The 11,980-nt window shown below is 39.7% G+C and overlaps 1 long non-coding RNA gene across 1 annotated transcript; it reads left to right on the plus strand.

Annotated features, from left to right (window-relative positions):
* Positions 1-4,440: 4,440 nt before the first annotated feature.
* LOC123375549 lies at positions 4,441-6,941 on the plus strand. The gene is made up of 3 exons (XR_006581511.1): positions 4,441-4,549; positions 6,499-6,578; positions 6,837-6,941. It is a non-coding gene; the product is annotated as an uncharacterized LOC123375549 (long non-coding RNA).
* The last annotated feature ends 5,039 nt before the right edge of the window (positions 6,942-11,980 follow it).

Below are 11,980 nucleotides of genomic sequence, written 5' to 3' on the forward strand. Positions count from 1 at the left end.
ATAGCCTTCAACTAATGAGATGCTGCACAATAAAACATTTGTCAATGACACATGTTGCTATTGAAATGCATCTTTCTTTCATGAAAATTAACTAAAAAAGAAATATAACAAAACCAAAACCAAATCAAACCCCTCCCACATTCAGTGCTATTAGAGTTCATAATGTTGCCATCATCTGGCATATTATGCTTTCAAATTTAAGCAGTCATCTGGAGAAAGGGCAAATGTGTAGCCTATTGTGTATTTCATATTAATTCATGTTTCACAAATGACCCACAGCTCCCTAAATTATCACAATAGTGCTGCAGATTTTAGTTATTTGACTCAAAATAAAGTTTGTGGGAATCATGTGGACAGGTCCCTCTCCTGCACTGCTCTGTGAACTGTTTATGCTTTGTTTTTCCTTGAAAAATTGAAACAACAGTCGAAATAAGTATTTATTGCAAGGATTTTATCTGATAATGGTTCATGTTATAATAGGTTTGTTTACATATCTTGGATAGTTGCATCCAGAAACGTCACAATAATCTGCTCTAATAGCGCATATAAAGTAACTAATTGAAATATCACATTTATAATGCAACAAAAAGCTGAAAACAAGGAAACTAACCTGAATTTAATCAGGTTAAAAGACATGGTCTTGAAACAAGGGGAAGAATGATCTTTAAATTTGATTTTGGGAATCAAGATATATGAGTTCTGTTCCTAACTCATATACGCATCTATTCTTTCTGTAATTGGGGAAGACACATCTCCTCTCTGTGTCTGGTTTTCCCCATGTGTGGAATGGGACATAATGAGACTTAATTCATTAAAATCTATGAAGTGCTTTGAGTCCTCAAATAGAAAGTGTAACAGGTGGGATAGGTTCTGTGCTCAGAATTTAAGTGTTATCCTCATCCACTCCAGGAAAAAAAAAACATACAATCTAATTGGTGTGTTCCATCAGGTTAGATTTTTTTAATATTTAATACTCACAATGAAGTGTTGACAAGTGAGGTACAGACCAAGAATTACTTGTAGAAATCATTCAATGAATAATTTTGAATTACAGGTACATTTAAAAAAATAGTATCCTGTTGGTGAACAATTTGCACACAGATAAAGGAGGAAATTCATGGGATACAATTTTCATTGTAAATTACTCTCATGGCTCTAGTTGTCAGTGAGTTTTACAGCTTAAGACGTTGCTTGCTCTGGGAAAAGGCCAAGGACACGTCTACCTGGATACTGCAGGTCAATAGAGAGTATAATGGAATGTCAATACTTTTTGATTATACTGTAGATATGGACACAGGTAGGTGGAGTTCAAGACATCTACTTATCTTCATCCTAGTTGCCTGATTTGTGGGAAGGCATATTTGAGAACTTTGCCCTTGAAGAAGAAGATGAAACTATACAGATCAGACAAGTATGCTCACTGTTGTTTCCAGTATCTTATTAATATTGTCATAGTCAGGTCCAAAGTCACTTCTATGAGCTCTTTGAAATGCCAGTCATTTGTTCCTACTTCTGCAGCTTTCATAGTAATTTAGATAACTTGCAATTACTTGCTAATGTTTGAACAAACATAAGTGAGGCCAACCCTTTTCCAGCTTTTTTAGGATCAAACAACCATTGTTCATCCTTTGAGGCTTGTCATTCTACAGCATATGTTAACTATGAAAGGATCTCTTTCAAAATGTCAGATTTCATGTCAAACCTTTGTAACAATATATGTGATAATGAAACATCCCTTTAAATGCAATAATATTTAATGTTTCCAAAATGTTTCTTAAAAGTTCCTTCCTCTCAGCCCCTCATTGTTAGTTTACATGAAAAGGAATTCAATATATTGCAGTATCATTAATTGTGCATTGCAGCAAACCTATTAACTGCCAATGGCCTGATTCAGCTTCAGTTGAAGACCATGGAAAGGCTCACATTGACTTCAAAGGGACACTTGACTGATCCCCAAGTCTGGGACAGGTTTAACATAAACGATGAACAAATCTTAACAGGATACTATATGTGGTTCAGTTTCTATTCCTATGTTAAGCTTGCCTTAACTCATCACCAAGCCCCAACATCTTCCCTACCCACACAATGCTTGTAACCTCAAATCCCTCTAATTACACTACCTCCTTTGTCTTCAGGGGAATTGAAAATCAACAGTAATCTACTACTTTCTTTTCTAGTCTGTAGGGAAACTAGAAGGCCTGCTAACCCATTCAGGGTTAGGTTTAAGATAGGTGGTTGATGCTTCTCTTCAGGGTCATGACTGGATACCCAGCTCCCATGTTCTGGGGCAGTTAGATCTAGTAATTCCTCCTCCTCGTTATCTCTTCCAAAGTGAGATCCCAGTCCTGCAGTGAGATGAGTGTGCAAATCCTTGCACCCACAAGGAATCCCATTGACTTCAGAGGCTTGTCTACAGATAACCAGCTGCAGGATCACCCAATGGTAAACTATTCCTGATGGTAAACTATCCCTTGGACTGGCAGATCATTTGAGCAATTTTAAAAGAGTGGGTTCAACCCCTATAGGGTTAAAGTTGATCATCAGTGGCCTTTTGGTTGGTATAAGGCTGAAATAATTGTCCAGTCCACCCTGCCCAGAAAGTAGCAGCCCTGTTTTGATGCTAAGAGGATGGGAGCTTTAAAGTGATGAATGGAGGCCAGCCAGCACATATGTAAGGAGCAAGGAGGTTAATGGACTAACCACAACATGAACTGTATATTCTTTAGTGTACCACTTCAGAATGTGTAGGAGTAGGACTGTTTCCAGCAGCAGTTTCATTTTTTTCAATATTATGAATGGAAGGAAAAACATACGACATATGTCATAAAATAGTGACTTTAAGGCAGATTTCCCTGAGTGTTCTTTCAGCATCATTTATCCATGTATAAAGAGTAATCATAGAATGGTACCAATGGAATGCAGCCATCAAAATGGAAGGTAGAATTCAAATTATATTCTAGGCAACCATGTTTAGGGTATAAGAGCAATTATATTGTGTGTACATAATAATCAATAGCCTAAACCAATTAAGACAAATATATAATTTGTGTTTTATTATAAAATACAGTAACTAATTGATAACATCATCTTGTGTGCGAAGCATGCATACTCTGCTGCTCTCATTTTTAGTAATTTAGGTACTCTCATTATGCAAGTAACTATTTAAATATATCTGCTTAGAAGATTTACCTCCAACCTATTACATGGATGCAGTATAATAATTTTAATTACTTATTTTTAAAGTTGTGTGTTTGTTTCATTTTTTGTTTTAAGATGAATGCTAATTGCTTTTGGCTTTAGTCCCATATAGGTCATGTGTGAGGCTAAATGGAAGGCGGGGAGAGGGAACTGGAGTCATAAAATCCCATTATTTGATTCATGCAGGATGAATTCTGCCCCACTTAGGTATGTTGAATAGTACCATTGTGCCATGATTTCAGTGGAAAGATTTGTGCAGTAAGATTTTTTCCCCATTGGTCTGGATTCAGCAGTCCTTCTCTGGTCAGCAAAGTATTAAAGTGCTCGACTTTAGGTTCATGCCTTAGTCCCATTGATATAATGGGACTTGTACTTAAAATTAAGTACTTGCTCCAATGATTCCCAGAACAGGGATAAGCCTAACCACATGTTTAATGTTTTAATGATTTGTAGCCAGTGTGGGTAAGAGGGGGAAAACCTGGCTCAAAAAGTTTAAAATATTTTTAAATGAACATTTACCTATCTATAGTTATTCCATAAAATGTACACTAACATGGGTAAAACAAGTTTAATGTTTCCAGAAATTTGAATGTATTCTTTTCAGGGATATTGGTTTGAATTATTGAAACTAATAAGCCAAGTTACCATCATTGGGCCAGAGAGAGAGCTAGTAAGAAAGACTCTATGGACTGGTGGTTTGGGGGCTCACCTGGAAAGTGAGAGACTCAAGTTCATGTGTCTGCTGCAATGACCATTTAATTGTTTATAAAAAACTGGAATAGCTTAAGCAGGATAGCTTGAGAATATTCCACTGCAAAATAGCATATAACCTGGTGGCTAGGATACTTTCCTGTAATACATAGGCGACTCAAGTTCAAATCCCTTCTTTATGTCAAAGGGGGCTAAACTTGGGTCACCCACATCCCAGGTGAGTACCTCATCCATTGGGTTGTTCTGGCATGGGTCTCTCTCGCGCGCGTTCTCTTTTTTTTTTTTCGACCAAAAATTCCATTCTGGACCTGATAAAAGTTTGTGAAAAAATGTTTTCTGTTTGGAGCAGAAATCATTGTTGCAGAGCCAATATTTTCTTAGAGTAATTTGTTTCCTTAAACAATGTATGTGGGTCCTGTTTGTTTGAAAAGTGGTGGTCACAAATCACACCTAAACAATTGCTCCATGCAGAATCCTCAGCTAAAATACCATTACATATCACCAAGAGCAGCTGTCATGCCTCTTTCTCTTGGATTCTCCTGGAACCTCACTGCTGAACATCACATTATTCCTGGCTCCTGGATTTTACCTGGGAAAACTCCTACACCAAAGTTACTCATCTTGGACTTGACCCTGAAAGGTATGCCTGAGTCTCACCAAGATTTGAGTGCTCAAAGAAGGGTATTTTATCCTTCAAAATGCCCTCAACAACCATCTCAGTGTGGTAAGAGTTTCAACTTGAGTCCTTATACATTAGTGTTTCATAATGCACATCACATTAGCACCTCTTACCATAGCAGTATATTAGGTCCCTGACCTAGCTGGGGTTTGGTTTTTTTGGTTCTGCATTCTAGTTTTGGTGGTAAAAAAGAAAATGTGTGGGGAAGAAAAGTAATGCACATCTTTAACTTTCCACTAGAGTCAAATGTTTTAGGAAAATAAAAGTAGCTTGTTCTTTTTCTTAATTAAGACTATGAACTTTCTGAGTGCTTCAATTTCAGTACTTACAAGTCACGCTCTCCCAAGAAAAAAAAATATGATGGCATGGAATGCTGGAAATTAAATGGATGGTTTCACACTCAATAGATCTCAGTTAAAATATTAACAGATTGCTGAAAACAGCTCTATCCCTCTTCCTCAGAAAATCAAGGCTGTTTAATCAAAACAAAATCTCATGGGTACTGAAAATAGGAAGGAAAAAATTAGTGTATTGATCACAATACAGAATTAAAAAGAGGCGTCAATACAAGCAGCAATGATAATAGAATTATTTATTTATTTATTCCATGGGGCACTGGAAGTACAGGAGCAGTGCTCAGTTTCATTTTGTTTAATAGCTGGATTAATCTGCTGAGTGAAACGATCACTCGTATGTTTCATTTAAGTGTTTCCCACACTATTGCATGAGGATGTTAAAGGTTATTCATTTGTGGAAATGTATGACTCAGACATTGTAAATGGGAGGTGATTAGTAGATTTCAGTTACAAACAGTGATGTGGGCAGTGGCTGGTGTGCTTAGAAAAGCTTCCTCCATTTTGGAGTGCAGACACAACCACACTCGCCCTAAGTCAATGAGCTGGAGACTGCTGCAACTCAACACAGTTCTGGGTTCAGTTTTTGTATCATACATGCAACTTAGATAAGCAATCATTGCTGAACACAAGGGCTCCTTGTGTAACCCACGTTGTTTTATTTTCTGGTGTTCAGCCAAAAACCTTATTTCTGTAATTACAGCTGATGTTTCTGCTTGCTCTGAGTTGATACAGAAATATTTCTAGACAAGGTGGCAGTATAGAGGCTTGAGTGACTGTAATCAAGTAAATTCTACTTTAGCATATTAAAGGAAGTGCAGGAAGTTGATAACCATATTCAGTTGCTGTGTTGGGGACCATGGATCAGCATTCAGGTTACACTCCCCAAGACTGACAGCAGCTCAGACCTTTCTTTTGAGGGATCATTTCCCGAGGGAGCCAATCTAGAAAACTGCTAATAGATCAGGGAAGAAGTTGATATTTTCAAGTCCTAGATCAGGGATCGGCAACCTTTGGCACACGGCTTGCCAGGGTAAGCCCCCTGGCGGGCCGGGCCAGTTTGTTTACCTGTCGCATCCGCAGGTTCGGCCAATTGCAGCTCCCACTGGCCGCAGTTTGCCATCCGAGGCTAATGGGGGAAACAGGAAGTGGCGGCCAGCACATCCCTCAGCCCACACCGCTGTCCGCCACCCCCATTGGCCTGGAGCCACAAACCGCGGCCCTTTCTCATTGATGAAGTCTAAGAAATTGCTATTGGAATATACTACCTAGTACATCTGGTCCAGTGTAGAGAAAAACTTGGCATCAAACATAGAGAAAGATTTATTCACCATGATAAAATGAGCTGTGGAGCTACTGTATAAAAAAAACAACAACAAAAAACAAAAAAAAAGAAGAAGAAGAAAGAAAAGAAAGAAAAGAGATGGATCCACAACTTTGAAACTTCTGCATTGTTCTATTGTAGAAGTGGCTACAATGACATTGTAAATATTATGACATATTGAGAACAATGGCTTGCCTTCCTCCTGATTATTGTTTATATCTTTTGACATCTAGGAAAAGATCAATACTGTAAGCAGGACACTGAATCCATAGCGACATTCAAGTCATTTATTATTTTTTCAACACATAAAAAGGTAATTACTTTATTTTTCTTTGACATTTTTTCCACCTCACAATTTATAATGTCAATAGTGATCTCTGGATTGCCCTGCATGTTAGGCCTTATTACTTAAATAAAACACTGACAAAAAGGAGAAGGTCTCTTTGGGTGTTGATTTCTTAACTGTTGCCATTACAGCTATTCTTCCAGTTGTTATTCAGAATTTATTTTCAATGCCACTGAAAATGTTAATAACAAACAAGTGAACTGATCCTAGATATGTTCCTTCTAGATTCTTGGCCAGGATCCTAGAACACTAAAAAGGAGACTGCCCCACTAGAGACTCCACCTCTGGCTACACATGCTGGGCTAGACCTTTGGGAAATTAGGAAGTAATGTTTGACTACTCATAAAGTACAGGTATGATCAATATGTTCATAATTCTGTGCTTTACTATGAAGTCTCAGTACCTTGAGATAAGTAACTCCAGGAAGTTGGAACACAACAGCAAGGAAGTCTTAATCTGGATTTATTATTACAGGTAAACATTAGGGCCCGATAACCAATTTGGAAAATGATATTAGCTGGATTTATTGTTACATGCAGCACCAAAGCAGTATGAATTCTGAGGATTCCCAGGGCTATGGTGGACAGAAGTAGGCATAGTCAGGTACATCTGACCCAAAAAAATCTCAGAATGCAAGACAGCTGAATAGACTCACTGGCTGGAGGATAGTAGAGAGAGTGCCAGAATGGACTGTCAGTGCAAAACGGACTATCACTAAAGCAAGGATCAGTGTGTAAGTGGTCTGGAAAAGCTGTTGATCAAAGGAATGGAAGGATCCTTATTAACATGAAGGACAGAGAGTGTGCCAGTTGCATGATGAGTTTGGAAGATGGGAAATGGGGAGGAAGAGAGAGATCCTCAAAAAGTATGGTTTTAAGCTTGATCTTTTGAGACGTTATTTGAACCAAACACCATCTTTTGAGATTCATTCCACCTTTCTCCCCAAATCTTCATCCACTGGACACTCCTGTTGCTGCTACAGATGATGACAGTTTTTTAAACTAACAGTATTCCTTTTCCATTTACATTGGAGGCAGCATCAGAGTGTAAAGGAACCCTCTGTCGAGGAATTGAATGAGAGTACCATTACACCTGCCCACACTCAATTCAAGACTGAATAGAATAGAATATCAAGCTGTTTCCAAATCTGAGTTGACTGTGTGTTTGTCTTTTTGTCACATCAGCTACATTTCATTGAACTTGCAGACAAAGAGCCAGCAACTCCAACCCAATGTGGCCAATGTGTGTTGCACTGCCAATAAAATCTGTCCATGAATGTGTGTTACCCAGCCAAGGACAATCACCAAGCAGAAGACTAATCTTAGAGTAAGACAGAGCCACTTTTATGCCATGCAGTCTCCCAGCTGCCAGCATAGAAGAAAGAAAAATGGGTCTGGCTGAGAAAAGGGGACGTGGCTGCTCCTATGCCAATCTGATCCTCTGCTTTGTTTTTGGATCTTGTAGTCATTACAGCCCAATGTAAATTACAGTAGCCCTTAGTCTATTCTAACCCAGCGCATGAGGAACTGCCTGTACAGCAGCACCATAATTACAGCAATACAAAGTTGAGTCACCTTTGATGCGCTCTTCTGATTTGTACTCTGTGCAGTCTAATGTACCTAAGGCTCTCTGACTCAGTGTTTTGCAGTTATCTAAATGTCTGTTGAAATGTTGCGGCAATTTTTCAAAATGCATTAGTTGTGCTGTCTTTCAAAATGCATTAGTTGTGTTGGTCACCTGGGGCATGTAGTTGGTCACATGGTATTTATTCCAGTTCCCTAATTATCTAATCCTAGCTCATGTGTTCAGCAGGAATTAAGTTACAATTCTGGCTCAATTTTACAAAGAAAGAGGCTTTCTGACTCTCTATGAACTTTTATTTTTTTAAGAAGTCAAAAAATCTTCAAACTGAACCTCCATTCCCCAAAAAGATCTGTGTCTGTCACACAGGGTATACCCTAATAAATACTAATTTATAATTACTTTGAATCTATATTGTTGTGCTTTCCAGTCAAGGCTTCCAAAGTACTTTGCATATATTATTAGATTTAAGCTCACAATACCCCTATATGGTCAGTATTATTCCCCACAGGCTTTGGATCCGGTCTTTACAGACATGGATTTCAAAAATACAAATAAATTCCATACGAGTTAATTTTCACATTATGCCCCTGCCATCTGGAACTCTGACTATGACCCTGCCATCTGAAATCAAGCTCTCAGGGAAGCTCCATTTCCTGTTATCTTTAAAACAAAAGTGAGAAGCTTTTTTAGTTTTTTAGGCTATTGGCGATTTCCTTTTCAATAGATGTTTTATTGCATTTTAATCATTAAAAGATACTGCTAAGAACTCTATCATATGAAGAAGTAAGAAATTAGTTTCTGTGCATTTGTATTTATGTCAAGAAAAATGGTAGACCTGTCGGATTAAAAAAGTAATATTAAATCCTTGTTTAAAACAAAACCACTCATCATTTTTTTAATTATTATTATTTTGGAAAGGGGATGGTAGGTGTAACATTTTAAAACTGCAGCCACATTTTATCCTCTACTCTGAAGAATGCTTTTCAGATTTGGATAATGTGTTGATGATTTATTAACATGATTCTTACCAACAGAAATGTTGTGCTGATAATGTGTTTAATAACGGTAGCAATAATGATCTGTAAAAACTCATTATATAGTCTTACACTCACCATGTTTACTCCTAAAAATAAATGTAATTTTTACAAAGAAAATTGCTTTCAAATAGTAAAAGGAACAGGGGAGATTCACCAAGGTCCTGAAAATATAGGAGATTTTTGTCAGCTGGATTGATGAGATTTAATTTACTAACACCATGAAAGATATTTTGGGGAACTCTGAATGGGTTCAAACTTTTACAAGAGTAATTGGAATTGTAGTAACTTGTAATTAGAACTGGTCAAATACCGTGAAACATGATTCATTAATGTTTTTGTGAAAAATAATCCGAGAGTTCTGTTCAGTTTATGGGGTCATTTATTTGTTGTCTGCAAACATTGGGACAGCTGCTGGCTATTTATGAACATTTTCATGAATCCTAATTATCTTTTGAATTTTAGTACAAATGATTATTTTGGTGAATACTTATAAATAATTAGTACATTTCCACCTGTTATGATCAGTTCATGAAATGTTCAGAAATAGAAAAAAGTTCAATATTTCAAACATATATTGTTTGCAAGAAAACTTGTTTATGAACACAAAGAAAGCTTTTCAGAATGTCATATTTCCAATAGGAAGAAAGCTCCGCAGGAAAAAAATCCAACCTGCCTTTCCCTCCAGAAATACAAACAGTCAAAAAAAAAAAAACAAGCCGGTAATGCCTTCACTTTAAAAACCATCTCACATTGAAATTGTGATCATTATGGGCCAAATTCAGAGATGAAGTTTAAACTAGACTCCTTTATACTAATTTTGACCTTTTAGAGCTATTTATATCCACTTTGCTGACATCTAGGAACCCCCCCCCAAAATAAAATATGCATCTGTTTAATCCAGTGTTTCTCAAACTGGGGTCACTGCTTGTATAGGGAAAGCCCTTAGCAGGCCGGGCCAGTTTGTTTACCTGCCCCATCTGCAGTCCGGCCGATCACGGCTCCCACTGGCCGCGGTTCACTACCAGGGCCGCCCAGAGGATTCCGGGGGCCTGGGGTCTTCGGCGGTGGAGGGCCCCCGCTTCGGCGGTAATTCAGCGGCGGGGGGCCCCTTCCGTTCCAGAACCCGCCCGAAGTGCCCCGAAGACCCGCGGCAGGAGCCCCCTGCCGCCGAAGCGGGACCCGCCGCCGAAGTGCAGCCGGGTCTTCGCCGGTAATTCAGCGGCGGGGGGCCCCTGCCGTGGGTCTTCGGGGCACTTCGGCGTGAAGGTCCCGGAATGGAAGGGCTCCCCGCCACCGAATTATCGCCGAAGACCCAGCTGCATTTCGGCGGTGGGTCCCACTTCGAGGGTAATTCGCCGGCGGGGGGTCCTTCCGCCCCGGAGCGAAAGGACCCCCCGCGGACGAAGACTGGGAGCAGAAGAAGCTCCGGGGGCCCGGGCCCCACAAGAGTTTTCCGGGCCCCCCAGAGCGAGTGAAGGACCCCGCTCCAGGGGCCCCAAAAAACTCTCATGGGGGCCCCGGCGGGACCCGGGGCCTGGGGCAAATTGCCCCTCTTGCCCCCCCCCTCTGGGTGGCCCTGTTCACTACTGCAGGCTAATGGGAACTGCAGGAAGTGGCGGCCAGGAAGTCCCTCGGCCCACGCTGCTTCCAGCAGCTCCTATTGGCCCGGAGCAGTGAACCGCAGCCAGTGGGAGCCACGATTGGCCAGACCTGCGGACGGGACAGGTAAACAAACTGGCCCAGCCCGCCAGGGGCTTTCCCTACACAAGCGGCGACCCCTGTTTGAGAAACACTGGTGTAATCAGATCTCTTTTCTGGATGAAGCAAGAAATTATACACCGACTTCAGATCTCACTGGGAGAAGCAAGAAATTATACACCGACTTCAAAGAATAAGTAAAAATGTAGTGGCAGTAAAGTGGTCACTATGGGTTTAACCGGGGTATCCAGAGCATTAGGGGATGGAGCCATGCTCCACCCGTCCCTATTTCCTGTTTTTAGTGGGAGTTCCTCCACACCCTCAAATTATTGTGATGCAGTGAATAAAGCAGCAAGTTCCCCAGACTGCAGTCCTGTGAGTGAAGTGATATTTTGTTGCACTGAGTGGTCCTTTCATAGAACTAGTGAGAAGAGAAATATAAGCATGCCAATTTATGGGAAAATAGAGGAGCTCAATGCAGAAAATGAGATTCAGTATCAATATATGGAAAGATTGGGCCACTATTTTCTTGCAAATGAGATTATAGATAAACAAATCTTCCTCTATCTGTGGCAATGAAACCTACTCCATCTTAAGGAGTTTGTTATAACCTCAGAAACCAGGAGATAAAAGTTAGAAGACATGCAAAAGATCTTAATGGAGCACTACACAACAAAACCAAACATTACTGTAGAACTTTTCAAGTTTCATAGTAGGATGAGGAGGAAAATTGGCACTGTAGCTGTGTATGTGACAAAACTGAAAAGAATAACTGAATATTGCTCCTTTGGAAATGTCCTAGGGAGTATGCAATGGGACAGATTTGTTTGTGGTAATAATGAGAGAATTCAAAGATGATTGCTGGCAGAGAGGAACTTAACCGGGCCCAAAGCAGTAGAATAGCAATAGCAATGGAAGAAGTATTGAAATACTTAAGTGAACTGCATTTAAAATGCAGGGATTATCACTCTGAGAGCAGGTCTACACTACCCAAAGAGATCTTCTCCTTTTTGTCAGTGTTTTATTTAAGTAATAAGACCTAACGCGCAG

This window comes from Mauremys mutica, chromosome 1 (genome assembly GCF_020497125.1).
Source record: "Mauremys mutica isolate MM-2020 ecotype Southern chromosome 1, ASM2049712v1, whole genome shotgun sequence".
NCBI classification, from domain to species: Eukaryota; Metazoa; Chordata; order Testudines; family Geoemydidae; genus Mauremys; species Mauremys mutica.